Source organism: Ctenopharyngodon idella, chromosome 13 (assembly GCF_019924925.1).
Source record: "Ctenopharyngodon idella isolate HZGC_01 chromosome 13, HZGC01, whole genome shotgun sequence".
Taxonomy (NCBI): Eukaryota; Metazoa; Chordata; class Actinopteri; order Cypriniformes; family Xenocyprididae; genus Ctenopharyngodon; species Ctenopharyngodon idella.
The window spans coordinates 31,062,766-31,078,389 of record NC_067232.1 but is presented as its reverse complement, the minus strand read 5'-3'; positions in this window follow the sequence as shown (position 1 = coordinate 31,078,389).

The following is a 15,624-nucleotide window of genomic DNA, read 5'->3' as shown; positions in this document are numbered from 1 at the left end:
ATATATTAACAGACACATAGCTATATTAATAGCCTATATAATATATTTAATATATAGTAAAATATAAAATTGTAGGTGTTATTTATTAAAATTAATTAGTTTATTTGTTTGTTCCCTGATTTTTAATTAGGCTACTATAATGTATTTTGATTTTAAAATACTTTTTTTTTTTTTAGTCCTCCACTTTTTTAGTCCTCCACTAGACTAGGAACTGCTGGTGGTCAGTGTTGGGGGTAACGCATTAAAAGTAACGTGAGTTACGTAATCAGATTACCTTTTCAAGTAACTAGTAAAGTAATGCATTTCTTTTAAATTCACAACAGAATATCTGAGTTGAATATGATGGATACTGAAGATCTACATTAAATGTGAACATGTGAACATGCATTTACTCATCTCACTTGCACAAAAACATATTCAGTATTCCTCAAAATTAATAAAAACAGTGAAATAAAAAATCAGAATATTACGCAAACCTGCACTAATGTGCACTAATTTAATATTTGTTATATTAGACAAGGGAACAACTGTTTGGATACATTTATAGTCAGAAAACTAATCATTGTTATCAATCGTTCTTCAAACAGCTGTGGTAAGTCGGATCAGTCTACAAACACGGTGAGTCATGTCATCCTCTCCCAGCATTGCTACCTGTTCCATTTGCCACATGTTTACCATAGCTCTCTCTGTCAGTGATGAGGGATTTACATGTCATAAATGTAGGGAAATAGTCAGGCTGACAGAGAGAATCTCAGAATTAGAGACACGCATCCAAACTTTAATCGAGGATAGTAAGAATGCAAGGGCTTCAGATACTGTTTTGGATGCGACTAGCTTAGTGAACTCTGTACATTGTTCGGTTCCGGCTGTAGAGCCCGCACAGCAGGGCACTTGGGTAACGGTGAGGCGGCCTAGCCGCGAAAAACACCACTCTTCCGTTCCAATAAGAACATCAAACAGGTTCTCCCCACTCAGTGATACACCCACTGAGAATCCTGTTGAAAGTGCCCTAGTTATTGGCGATTCTATTACACGGAACGTGAAAATAGAGACACCAGCCACCATAGTCACATGTTTGCCGGGAGCCAGAGCACCTGACATCAAAGCAAATTTAAAAGTGCTGGCTAATGCTAATCGTAAATACTCTAAGATTATTATTCACGTCGGCACTAATGATGTTCGACTTCGCCAGTCGGAGATCACTAAAATTAACATTAAAGAGGTGTGTGAACTCGCAAGTACAATGTCAGGAGAAGTAATTTGCTCTGGCCCCCTTCCTGTTCGTCGGAGTGATGAGATAGTTAGCAGATTATCATCACTCAATGGCTGGCTGTCTAAGTGGTGTCCGCAAAATAATATAGGTTTCATAGATAATTGGAAAAGTTTTTGGGGCAGACCTGACCTGTTAAAAAGAGATGGTATTCATCCCTCCCGGGATGGTGCTGCTCTTCTCTCTAGTAATATGGCACATAGTCTTAGAACTGAAACATGACAAACTGGGGCCCAGGTCAGAAAGCAGCAGACAAACTGGCTAAACCGACCGTCTGCTAGCTGCCTCACGTTACAGAAGTCAGAAAATTCAGATAACTCTCAACACATAGAAACTCTTACACCTAGATATTTTCAAATAGAGACTGTGTCTGTACCCCGAATTAGTAAAAACAAAAAACTTCCAAACCCATTTAATGGTAAAAATTTAATTGATGTTCAACAAATAAAAAATAGAGATAATAATGCTAAACAAATGATAAAACTCGGGTTGTTAAATATTAGATCCCTTTCTTCAAAATCACTTATTGTTAATGATATTATCAAAGATAATAATCTAGATGTGCTGTGTTTGACAGAAACTTGGCTAAAACCGGACGATTACATTACTTTAAATGAGTCTAGTCCTCAAGGTTATGATTATCGACACAATGCCTGTCAGAAAGGCAAAGGGGGAGGTGTTGCTGTAATCTATAGTAATATTTACAGTATTAGTCAGAAGTCTTTCAAATATAATTCCTTCGAAACTATGGTACTTTACGTAACATTATGTAAGTTGACATTTGTGCTGGCTACTGTATACAGGCCACCAGGACACAATACAGACTTTATCAAAGAATTTGCTGACTTTCTATCAGAGTTAGTACTAGCTGCAGGTAAAGTCCTTGTTGTTGGTGATTTTAATATTCATGTAGATAATAAAAAAGACGCATTAGGATTGGCATTTGCAGATATTCTAAACTCTATTGGTGTTAGACAACATGTGTCAGGACCCACTCATTGTCATAATCATACTTTAGATCTAATATTGTCACATGGAATCGATATTGATGCTGTTGAAATTCTGCAGCAGAGTGACGACATCTCAGATCATTATCTAGTCTCGTGTATACTACATTTAGTCAAGGCGGCTAAACTGCCTCCATGCCATAAATATGGTAGAACCATCACTTCTACCACTAAAGATTGCTTTATAAATAATCTTCCTGATCATTTTCATCGCCTTAGCATACCAGACAGCTTAGAAGACCTCGATGTTGCAACAGAAACTATTGCCTCTGTCTTTTCCAGCACATTAGACTCAGTTGCTCCTTTGCGTTTAAAAAAGATTAAGGAAATTAATCCAATGCCATGGTACAATGACCACACTCGGGCCCTAAAGTTAGCAGCCAGAAAAATGGAGCGCAGCTGGAAGAAATCAAAACTAGAAGTATTTCGTATTTCGTGGAGAGAGAGAATGATTGAGTACAGAAAGGCCTTAAAATCTGCTAGATCTGCCTATTTTTCAAAACTCTTAGAAGAAAATAAACACAACCCTAGGTATTTATTTGATACAGTGGCTAAATTAACAAGAAATAAAGCTTCAACTTCTGATGTTTCCAAAGAGCACAGCAGTAATGACTTTATGAACTTCTTTACTTGCAAGATTGATAATATTAGAGAAAAAATAATAACCATGCAACCGTCTACTACAGTATCGTGTCAGATAGTGCATTGTAGTGTCCCTGAGGAAAAATTCAATTCATTTACTGCTTTAGGAGAGGAAGAATTGTCTAAACTTGTTAAATCATCAAAATCAACAACATGTATGTTAGACCCTATACCGACTAAGCTATTGAAAGAAATGCTTCCAGAGGTCATAGACCCTCTTCTCAATATCGTCAATTCATCTTTATCATTAGGATACGTACCAAAAACTTTTAAGCTGGCTATTATTAAACCTCTTATTAAAAAACCACAACTTGATCCTAGAGAATTAGTCAATTACAGGCCGATCTCAAATCTCACTTTTCTGTCAAAAATACTAGAAAAGGCAGTATCATCACAGCTATGTTCCTTTTTAGAAAGAAATGGTATCTGTGAGGATTTCCAGTCAGGATTTAGACCGTACCATAGTACTGAGACTGCTCTCATTAGAGTTACTAATGATTTGCTCTTATCATCAGATCGTGGTTGTATCTCTCTATTAGTGTTACTGGATCTTAGTGCAGCATTTGACACTATTGATCACAATATTCTTTTAAATAGACTCGAAAATTATGTTGGCATTAGTGGAATTGCATTGTCATGGTTCAAATCATACTTATCTGACCGTTATCAGTTTGTAGTAGTAAACGAAGACATGTCATATCGATCACAAGTTCAATATGGAGTACCACAAGGCTCAGTACTAGGACCGTTACTGTTCACTCTGTACATGCTACCCTTGGGAGATATCATTAGGAAGCATGGCGTTAGTTTTCACTGTTACGCTGATGATACTCAGCTCTATATTTCTTCGCGCCCTGACGAAACTTACCAATTCAAAAAATTAACGGAGTGCATAGCTGATATAAAAAATTGGATGACCAGTAATTTCCTACTACTAAATTCAGAAAAAACAGAGATTCTAATTTTTGGACCAAAAACTTCTTCACGTAATAACCTAGAATATTGTCTAACACTTGATGGCTGCTCTGTTAAGTCTTCGTCGTCAGTTAGGAACCTGGGTGTGCTCTTTGATACCAATCTTTCATTTGAAGGCCATGTTACTAGCATCTGTAAAACCGCATTCTTCCATCTTAAAAATATATCTAAACTACGACATATGCTCTCAATGAAAAATGCAGAACAGTTAGTTCATGCGTTCATGACCTCAAGGCTAGATTACTGTAACGCTCTACTGGGTGGTTGTTCTGCTCGCCTGATAAATAAACTACAGCTCGTACAAAATGCAGCAGCTAGAGTTCTTACTAGAACCAGGAAGTATGACCATATTAGCCCAGTTCTGTCAACACTGCATTGGCTTCCTGTTAAACATCGTATAGATTTTAAAATCTTGCTAATTACTTACAAAGCACTAAATGGTTTAGCTCCCCAGTACCTGAGCGAGCTCCTAATTCATTATAGTCCTTCAAGTAAAGCTGCTTTGACACAATCTACATTGTAAAAAGCGCTATATAAATAAAGGTGACTTGACTTGACTTGACTTACTGATTGAATCTCGTTTTTCTTGATTTACCGCGAGTACCATCTTTTACCACGACTAATATCTAAGATCTTACAGCAGTGTGCAACAAGTGTCTCAAAGCAACTGTCGAGCAATGTTATAATATCATTTTCAACACACTCAAATGTATCTAATATGATAAACAGCACTGCTTTACTTCACATACACTTGACCGGAAGAAGCACAAGCGGCGACTGTGGCATAATAAAAGTCCCGCTGCTCTCGAACCTCTCCTATGAATCAGCGTTCAATCTCGGCATCATCACGCTATGCCTTTGTTCTAAATAGGTGACCTCTAGTGGTGAAAAACTACATAGTGTGCCTTTAATCTCACTTATTAACCAATGATGATGATCCAATTCAACCGTAAGCAAAAAATGACTTTAAATAAATATCACATTTGTGTTTCTTTTTTTTTTTGTTTTTATTGCTGAAGTAAAAGTTTCTTCTCCTGCATTCTATTCTTCTGCAGTACTGAATGGCAGCACAGCTGAAAGGTTTGTTTGAGCTGCGCCCTCTACTGTACAGATGTTAATTTGCATTTCTTTCAGCCTGAGGCTTATTCATTTCACTTTTGGTGTGAAAGGGCCTTCACATTTGCCAAAAATAGAGCTTAAAAAACAAACAAGCAAGCCCAACACAGGTGAGAAAAAGTAACACAAAAGTAACATTACTTTCCATAAAAAGTAAAGCAATTAGTTACTTTTTAGGAAGTAATGCAATATTATAGTGCATTAGGGGCTGTTTACATGACACCACATTCAACTAAAAACTGAAAACTTTTGATGCGTTTTGGCCGTTCATTTGCACGACAATGGCGTTTTGGCCTGAAAATGCAAAATTTTGAAAACAGTTTCAAAGTGCAAGTTTTTGAAAATGATACCGTTAACATCTCCGTGTAAACTGCAAAAATGTGGGCTGTGTTCAGCCCTGACAAAACGTTGCAAAACGTTTTTTAAACAGAAACGGTGGTGCGTTGAACACCCCGTACTGATGACGCAAGAGTTGCAACTATGGCAGCTGAGAAGGCCATTCTTTGTGTTCTTTTTGAAGAATTTTCGGAGCCTGATGAAATCGGTATAAATACGTGTTTATACTGCAAAATACGCTCGATGTTACAGTCACTGCCATTGCTGTCCAGAATAAAAGAGAACACCCCAATCGAGTGAAGGGATTTGTGGAAACTGTGGTTTCTAATTATTGTGATCCAACATTTGTCTTTATGTTTATGAAAGTTTATGAAAGTATCCACAATACAATAGCAAAATATATAAGTATAGTATTTTTATGTTACATTAATCAGTGTCTAGCACACCTTCCTAAGGAAAGGATATGGACCAGAAGACATTGCAATTACTAAATGATATTTAGACAGACGTAAAGAAGTTCCAGATCTGTACTTGTGCTCTTATTATTTAAGTTATTTTGCCATTAATGTAAATAAACATGTGCAAACAATATACTTACTCTTGTGAATTTATTTTGATGTTAATTACATTTACGAGCTATTTCTTTAATACCACGTGGTTTATATGCATGTTGATGCTGATTGGGCTGACATTTATGACACACCCACCAAACAAGAGAAAATGTATCTCAAACCCGTTGCACACCGTTTCCAGGAAACATGTCGTTCAACCCGGAAACCGTAGCAAAACGTTGCGCACCGGTTTGAGCTTGAATGTGCCCGTTGATCTGTGAAAATGGTGACGTCATGCACATGCGTATTACATGTTTAGTCTATACACCTTATTTGTCAATGCGGAATTAAGGTATTTCTGTGAATGTGTGAGACTTCCGATGTATTAGCCGCTATAGGGAAATAACGAGGAGAATATCAAAGTGCAGTAAACTGTAAAAAAAAAGGTGGATAGGCATGCGCGAGGCGAGTAAACTTTTTTTAGAAAGTGACATCACCAACTACTTGTCTGGCATGCGCAATACAGCGATTTTAGACATTTCGCAGACCCATGTGAACGGGGATAGTTTTGATAATGTTGTCATCTGTACAAAGAAAAAACATTTCAGTTTTTAGTACATCGTTGTAGTGTAAACGTACCTTTGGTTTTAAAAGTAACTTTCCCCAACACTGATGGCTGTGGAACAAAATATATTTCAATGCATTATTGTTCTCTCCCAAAATGTTTTGCATTCCCCCGAGAAATTTGCATTTGCTCGCAAAAGCATTAACATATAATTTTTCCTCCCATCTCATTTTTTTTTTAATCACCATTTAATCGTCCCTTTAGAAGCTCCTTAGGGAATCATGTAACTTGTTGATTCAAAATTGTTCTAATACATTTAATAATAATAATAATAATTAATAATAATTTGTTATATTTATATAGCACTTTTCTGGGTACTCAAAGCGCTTTACATAAGGAAGGGGGAATCTCCTCAACCACCACCATGTGCAGCATCCACCTGGATGATGCGACGGCAGCCATATTGCGCCTGAACGCCCACCACACCCCAGCTTATTGGTGGAGAAGAGACAGAGTGATGAAGCCAATCAGTGTAAATGCGTAACATTTAAATGTTTGAATAAAGGTTGTGACTAACCATTCAGTTCTTGTGAGATTGATTAAATAAATAGTCAGAGCCACTTCAACCACCTCAGCTGAAGTAGACAAACAATGGCTTGTGTCACGGTTCTCCTCTTACTTTCAACTTAACGGCTCAGCTTAAACAACAGTGTCATGTGTGAGACAACAGTCACTCCATCAGCTCCTCAGCTGTGTAAATTAAAGACAAAGACTGCAGACGGTATAGCAGGACTGTCTAATGAGCAGAGGGACTGAGGCTGTTTTTCCAGGTAATGAGAAATTGATCTGTGAATATCACCACCACATCATTCTTTCATTAAACGCATTTACACTGTTAGAGAGCAGACAACTGCTGTTTCTGGAACCACATCGACTCCTTGTTGCTAAAGATGTTTTGACACATTCTGTTGATATATTTTCATTGTTGAGTTTTTTTGTTCTAAGAAACTTAAGATACAATGAAGCATCTGATTTATTAAAAAGCTATAGCTAGCAGGATAAACAATATTTTCTCCACCTGAGAGACAATATTTTCAGTAAAAAGACTTACTTGTTGCAAAATAAATAAATAAATGCATGCAACAACAACAAAAAAATGCTTTGTCAGGACAGACAAGCTGAACAAATTTTGCACACAGAAAGCTGGTGTACAAATCTAGCTCGTTAGGTGATGCCCCTAGTTGTGCCAAGTTCTTAAAGTGATATGCATATGCTAATGTGCTCAGGGTATTTCCTGAGTCAGAGTGATGCTTTCATTATAAGAATCGTGAGGAATGCTTCAGTTAAAGAGGACAGTAGGAGGAATAGGTTTGGTTAAGATCATTAAGGGAATCCTTGTGGAAAAAGAAGAACACTTCGGCATACTTTTAAAAAAGAATACTTATTACAGAAATAATATACTTTATAAGAATATAGCAGTAGGCTAACTGACTGCATGTTAATTGCAATTGAATGAAAATCCAGCGTTAGCATCAGTTCTGGCAGATCACGTCAGTCAAGCTCGCATCAGCTGACTCCCAGGTCACTCACGTCTACCTATAGGAATACGACACCTATCACAACATGCATATATAAGCTCCTCAGTATTATCAGCAGCTATTGCATTCTCAGGAGCTAATTACGCTCCTCCATCCCCAGCTCCTCCTCTCTTCAGTCAGGATTGGCCTTATGATTCCCCTGAATCAAACTAATTCTTGAAATATGTGTACATGTTAAATTATTGACATTAATTATATCAGCATATTGGTTCTGTTCTGTTTAGCCTAGGGGGTGTTATTGCTGCTCTCCCTGCTCTTATCCATGCTAGGCTGCATTGATGCGCAGGGAGTTCTTGCCCAGAACAGAACCATACCGCCAATGCAAACTCTATGTATTTTAGTTTACATTTATATTAAATACAATTAACTGAACGTTACAGTGCTTTTTATATAATTGTAATATTTTGCCTTCAATTTTTTGCCATGTCCCTTCCCTTCTTTATTTATTAAAGGAATATTCTGGGTTCAGTACAAGTAAGCTCAATCAACAGCACATGCACATAATGTTGATTACCACAAAAATTTATTCTGACTTGTCCCTATTCTTTTATGAAAGCAAAAATCTGGGTTACAGTTCCAAAGGAGGTTAATAGGGCCAATTTTGCAATGTTGTTGCCATGATAACATAACGCCTAAAACCACCCAAAATAGCCATAAAAATGACCAAAACTTTAAATTGGTGCCATTTACGTCCATTGTAAGTTTCTCACTATACCTTGTGTGCCGCAAACGCTGTCGATTGATCTTAACTGGAAATGATCCCGAAGTATTCCATGTGCTCCATTGTTTTTAAGTTGGTATTAGTTGGTTTGTGTCTCACTAAGACATCCCATCCTGCTTGATAACATTATAAAAACAGCATGGAAATAGATCATAAGTGTTATTTCTGGCTCGTAATCCTTTAATCATTCATTCATACAATTCTACCCTATCACAGTGCTGCTTTAGCTTTAAAAGTTCGTGATGGCCTACATTTAGCTGCGTTCATTGAGCTGTCATGGCAACTGCCACCAGTCTCGCCCCGTGCCGACCCCCCCCGGTCAGGCTCGCATCCCAGTGAATTCTCTCGATGGGATCTGACGGTTCGATGGGATTCTATCAATAAAGCTCTATCAAGCCCTTGTGCAGGAGTCACACCAAAGAACCATACGTTTTCCTTCGATTTATGCTCTCTCAGTCTTTCTGAAATTTGTATGATAAAAAGGTAAACATAATCTAAATCAATTTCAAGCTGGCATCTCAAACAAACTTGGTCATAAACTGTCCCATCCCTCAATGACTAATCATAGAATAACTGACTCAATTTTAAAGAACCCTTGATGCCAAAAAGGTTCAATGTCTTAAATGATTGCATAATACTTTCATGTTTAATGGGTTATTTAAATTTAAAATGAATCATTCAAAATGAATAAATTAAAACTAAATCCATAAAATTATCCCATGATGGAACCCTTAAAAGATTCGCCTGCACCTTTTCTTCTAAGAGTGGCAGGTGGTACAGTAAAATATTCTTATCACTTTTTGAGTGTGCGCTCCCATGTGGAATTCTATGCAGATTGTGGTTTATATTTGCAGTCTTGAGGATTGAGGTAGACTGCGTGACCTAAATGGCAGCGCTGCAACCCAGTGGGTGAGTGCTAGAATGTCAGCAGGCATTACGCTTACAGGGTCAGATCACAGATCAAGTACCTTCAGAGGCCAACGTGAGCTACACGGAGCAAATGATAACTGAGAATAAAAGATATGGAAAAGGGATGAAGTCATTGCTGGAGTTGCCCACTGCAGATGAATGTAAAAACAAAGCCATAATTGTTCACATCTTTAAAGGGGTCCTTGATTATGATTTCAATTTTAACTTTAGTTAGTGTGTAATGTTGCTGTTTGAGCATAAACAACATCTGCAAAGTTACGACGCTCAAAGTTCAATGCAAAGGGAGATATTTTCTTTTAATAGAAATCGCTTTTTAAGGACTACAACAAACAGCTGGTAGGGACTACAACAAGCTTCTTCGTGGGTTAGTGACATCACAAACCCTAAAATTTACATAAACCCCGCCCCCAAGAACACGCAACAAAGGGGGTGAGTCCATGTTGGGCTGCTTTAGAGAAGAGGAAGAGTTGTTGTAGTAGAGTGTTGTCGCCATGCTGTCATTTTACACCGGACTTCTTCACAAACGAGGGTCAATTCAACGCTGGATTTGCACAAAAGATTAACATGACGACACATGCTAGTCGATGAGTTGAATCAACTCCACAGCAACTACATAAATTTATCCACTAACAGTTCAGAAACGTCTAGTTTCATTCTAAAAGTTGTAACTTCTTCCTGAGTCTCTCCATCAGTGTCGACTCCGGTTTGAACAATGTAAGGCTGAACACCGTTACTGATAATCCTCATTTTGGCTGCGTGAGATTCTCCAGCTTTGTTGTTGTTGAGCAACCGAAGCGTGAGCTATTAAAGCTCCGCCCTCTTCTGGAAAGGGGGCGGGGAGCAGCAGCTCATTTGCATTTAAAGGGACACACATAAAAACGGCGTGTTTTTGCTCACAACCAAATAGGGGCAAATTTGACAAGCTATAATAAATGATCTGTGGGGTATTTTGAGCTGAAACTTCACAGACACATTCTGGGGACATCAGAGACTGATATTACATCTTGTAAAAGGAGCATTATAGGTCCCCTTTAAATATTTTAAGTCAGGTTAGGTTTTATTGACATTGACAATAATACTTTAAATATGAGGCCATTTGGGCACAGAATATATGCTTTATTGTTTTGTTAACAAACAAAAAGTTTGCAGAGTGCAAAAAGCTGGCAAAGTGAAGTTTTTTTTTTTTTTTTTTTTCTTCAGGTAGCGATCAAACACATGTAGCATGCAAACCTTCTCTGTTCTGGTTATTAAAGTTACGTTATTAGAGTTATGTTCTTTCAGAGCTGCGTGTGAACCTGGAGAGGCTAGTTTTGCTTTGATTTTCTATGCTTGTATCGATCCTTCTCTTCTGAAGAGGACTGAGCAGTAGATCTGTCCAGTCAATTATTCTTGTGGTATTTTTAACAAAATATTAATTTAGATGTAAAGTTTTAGTCATTTTTATGACAGTTTTATAGCAATGCAGTTGTAAAATTGACCCCATTCACTTCCACTGTAAGTGCCTCACTGTAACCCAGATTTTTTCATTTTTCAGGAAAAGGAAGGACAAATTAATTATTGTAGTAATCAGCATTATGCCACATTGAGCTTAACTTTTATTGAACCCAGAATATTCCTTTAATAATAATTTATGACTCTGACAACTGCCTGACTCTAATATGTCCTGTGATTAATGCTGGAAAACCTGTAGTATAGGGCCATTCGTATATACAATGCGAGCAGACATTTTTCATATTTTAGTGAGATTTGTCAGTTCCCTAGTTATAGGATTAAGAAGGACATGAGGCCTCAATATGTCATGTCGATGTTTGCAGGATTTCTCTTAATGTAATATGTAATTTGAGGCGTGCAAAATATAGGCTGGTGTCAAAACAAATGGATTAAATTGCACTAACAAAGGGATTTATCAATCCTGAAAGTCGTTTCAGAAACAGAAACTGCGGCTGCAAATTAATATCATGGAAAGACAGATATTTATCTGCAAAATGGACACTTTGAGACTCTGTTCAAAGGCGTATTGAACTGCATTGCTACATCAACTGCTGTCAGGATTGTATTCATTTCTGTGGACTCTTAAGGCCCATTCACATCAAGAACGATAACTATAAAGATAACCATAACGATAACTTTATTTGCGTCCATACCAACAAAGGATAACGGTCTATTTATTCTAATCTCGCGCGCTGCGGTTACAAAGTGTGTACAACATGTCAAAAAAAAGAAAGTGTTTTTGCTGTTCTTGTTGCATTTACACATTTTAACCAGCAGATGTATAACATGTGTTTAACATAGCATGCTATGTTTCGAGTGAATAGCTAGTGTAATCGATCTAATCTAATAGTGAATTTAGCTGACAAAGTCAATATAGTGGAATAAATACAACACCTAGTCTTTTTCACTGCAACTTTAAAGGAAGCAAGACAATGTTGTCGAAACTAGCGCTGGATACCTGAGGTAATTGTTACTCTGTTTGCTAGCCTGGCATAATGATCTCATCTCTGTTAATACTTCTCACCATTTATTCAGAGAGTATGACCGGTTGTTTTCCATATCCATTTTCTTTAAAGTATCCTTGAAAAGGGGATTTGACTTGTCAAACAGTGGTGGATTTTTCTAGACCTCGGCTGAGAAGTTTTTCCTTTGAGTTTTCTGCGTACAGATGACACCATTGTCAAAACAATCCCCATTCATACGAATCCATGAAAATGACTAAAATTGCAGTATTCTGCTGGCAGGCCATTAGATGGCGATGCAACACTATAGACTGAACATGTAATGCACATGTGCATGACGTCATCGTTTTCACAGATTTGCGTTTTTGTTGTTTACTCGAGACCATTTTCAAAAACTTGCACTTTAAAACCCGTTTTCAAAAGTTTGTGTTTTCAGGCCACCAAAACGCCGTTGTCGTGTAAATGAACGGCCAAAATGCATAAAAATTGTTCCGTTTTTAGTTGAAAACGGTGTCGTGTAAATGGCCCCTTAGTTTCTGTTTCCTTAGTTACTGATTAGTCACTCATTGCCTTCACCTGTATCTAGTTCAGTTCCCTTGTTTGCCACTAATATATATACTCCTTAGTTACATGTCTAGTTTGTCGGTTATCATTAACATTTAGTTTGTATGTATCTCTTGAGTTTTTGATTTATGAATAAAGACTGTTATTTGATTATCTATAGTCTCAGGCGTGTATGACAGCTTCCTTCAAAATGAAGAAGATCATAAATGACCGATTTTGAATGATCTACATAGGCAGAAACTAACAGAAATAATGCTCAAAGAAGACTCTGGTTATGTAACGCTAAGATCCCAATGAAGAAGAAGGCGATGATGGTGATAAAACTCACAAGGTTTATTAATGTAATCCAAACTGATAGCCAACATGCGAAACACAGTGTCTAAACACAAACGATACCGGACAACTTAACAGAACACAGGCAGGAACTTGAATACACAGTGATGATTAACTAAAATACAAACAGCTGTGATGATGAATGTTAGTGTCCATGGTAACTGATGAGTGGCGGGAAACTAGAACAAAGGAACACATGTAACTAATAACAACAAACGGAAAGTCCATGAAAACCAAAACAAACTGAACGTGACTGTGACCACCCAACCCCCACCACCCGCAAGCCGCGTCCTCACGTCATAACAAAAAATGACACATAGGGAGGGATGAAGGAGGCTCTGGAGAGGGACGAGGAGATGGCGAAACGATGCAACGATGCTGGTGTGAACGAGGATGGCGGCGAGACTGAAGGGAAGGAGGAACCCGCTGCAGCAGAATGGGTGGAAGGTCGTGGCACTGTGGATGACGCATAGGTCCGTAGCGGAAGTGGTGTGACGACTGACCAAGGGGGAGCCGGTGGGACGAGGGAACCCGGTGGAGTCACTAGGCCAAGGGTCTCCGGTGGAGCCGATGGTGGGAGGAGCCACAGGCCAAGATAGAGCAAAGTGATCAGAGGCCGGAGGCGGAGCCGTAGGATCCCTTTGCAAGGGCGCTGCTGGTGGTTGCATGACCTGCAGCTCAACATCATAGCAGGGACTCCCTGGAGACGGCACAGGGCTGCAAACATCCGGTAGCGATGGGGCTGGAGGACTATGCAGATAGCCACAATTATTCGGTCCTTAAAATTCTCTATAAGCAATAAAGATTCAAATACTGGGTGGGATAGGGTGGGAGTTGTCAAGTCGCCATCAAAGTCCATCAGCCAGTTCTCTGTCTCTGTTCCCTCAGCCGTTGGTGTCGCACATGCGATTCCTCCATGGTCGATGGTGTTGAAGATAGCTCTGGGTCTGGCTGTTCTCTGGATCGGGGCGTGACGCTCTCCAAACACCTAATAACGGCCTCCTTCCAGTCAAGTTCTTTGGTGTCTGGGAGGTCGACGGGATGATGGAAGTTTGCCCCGATCCAGAAAAGTAACTTCAGGGCCTCGTCGTCGTAGGGGCAGGTGAGTGCAAGACAACAAAATCTCTCAGAAAAAAAATGTAAAAGTTCTGACTCTCCCGAGCCACAGCAGCAAATTGAGCTAATATCAATATAAAATTGACATAACAATAAGCAAATTGCCAGTGATATTCTGGAATCTATGCTTGCGTTCACACACATTCCGTTAAGATCCTGTAAAGACACGTGACATCAGGATGTGATGTGTAATGTCTCCGCAGCGTCTTAAGTTTGCTTATGATCTGCGATTTCTCTCTCAAGTAACCACACTTGTGCATTTTTTTTCTGATTCGATCATAAACTAGCGCATTGTGTACCGTTCCACTTAACTGGCGAATGATCTCATGATCTCAGCTTCAGTGTCACCACTAGGACACACAGCTGGTCCTGCCTTTTGTTCACAAAGGGGGGATTTCGGGACTGATCTCAGCAATGTTACTAGGTCCCCATCCCGGGATCGATTCCGGAATCAATCCCGGGATGTGTTTGCATTCACAAAGAAGGCACTTTGGCAATTTTATGGCAATTTTCTAGGATCAACGCACTGTGCGAAAGGAGCTTTAGTGTCCATGGTAACTGATGAGTGGTGGGAAACTAGAAAAAAGGAACACATGTGACTAATGACAACAAACAGAAAGTCCATGAAAATCAAAACAAACTGAACGTGACTGTAGAGTCTTTTGTTATAGCCCTAATCTTGAATATTTCTACTAACATCATTGCACTTCAGTATGGGATTTAGCCAAATAGAAGACATCTTTGAAGGCAGCATATATAAGCATACTTAGTACATACAAAAGCCACCTTGAAATATGGCTCTCCAACATTTACTTATGTGGCTATCTGCACAGTTATTCATAGTAAATTAACTGCATATGTTCATGCACATACAATTATCATTTATTTAGGGTGTTATTAGACCAGAGCCTAACCATCAAGGAGTTATATGTGCATCTAGTGTTGCTCTGTGGAAGTGCTCTGAATGTGTTTATTCACTCTTTGAAAAATGCTGTCTGTTCAGCTGTCATGTTTCTGCAAAGTTCTGCATATCACTGTGAAAGCTAAACGCAGCCAACACCAGAATATTCCTCATTGTGGAATATTAATTCCAAATGACAAAACCCCCATTGATCTCCCAGTAAAGATTCAATAGCCAGGCACACACACACACAACACACAATATGTACAAGGAAGAGAATGTACAAACATCGAATACAGCTCTGTTCATTCGACACACTCATACACCATCCTCCCATTTGCTTTTAGCCAGTCACGTCTCTCTCACAGTCAAAAGAGAGCGTGTTCATTTAGAAAGCTGTTCCCCCCCCATAAAGTAAAGGAGAGGGGAGCTCTGCCAGCTTATGCTTTGGGCAATCACTTGAGGATACTCCAGTGTGATAATAATTCATCATGACAGAGAGTAGCTCCATCTCCAATCATGGCATGGCAGAGACCCCAAAGCCCT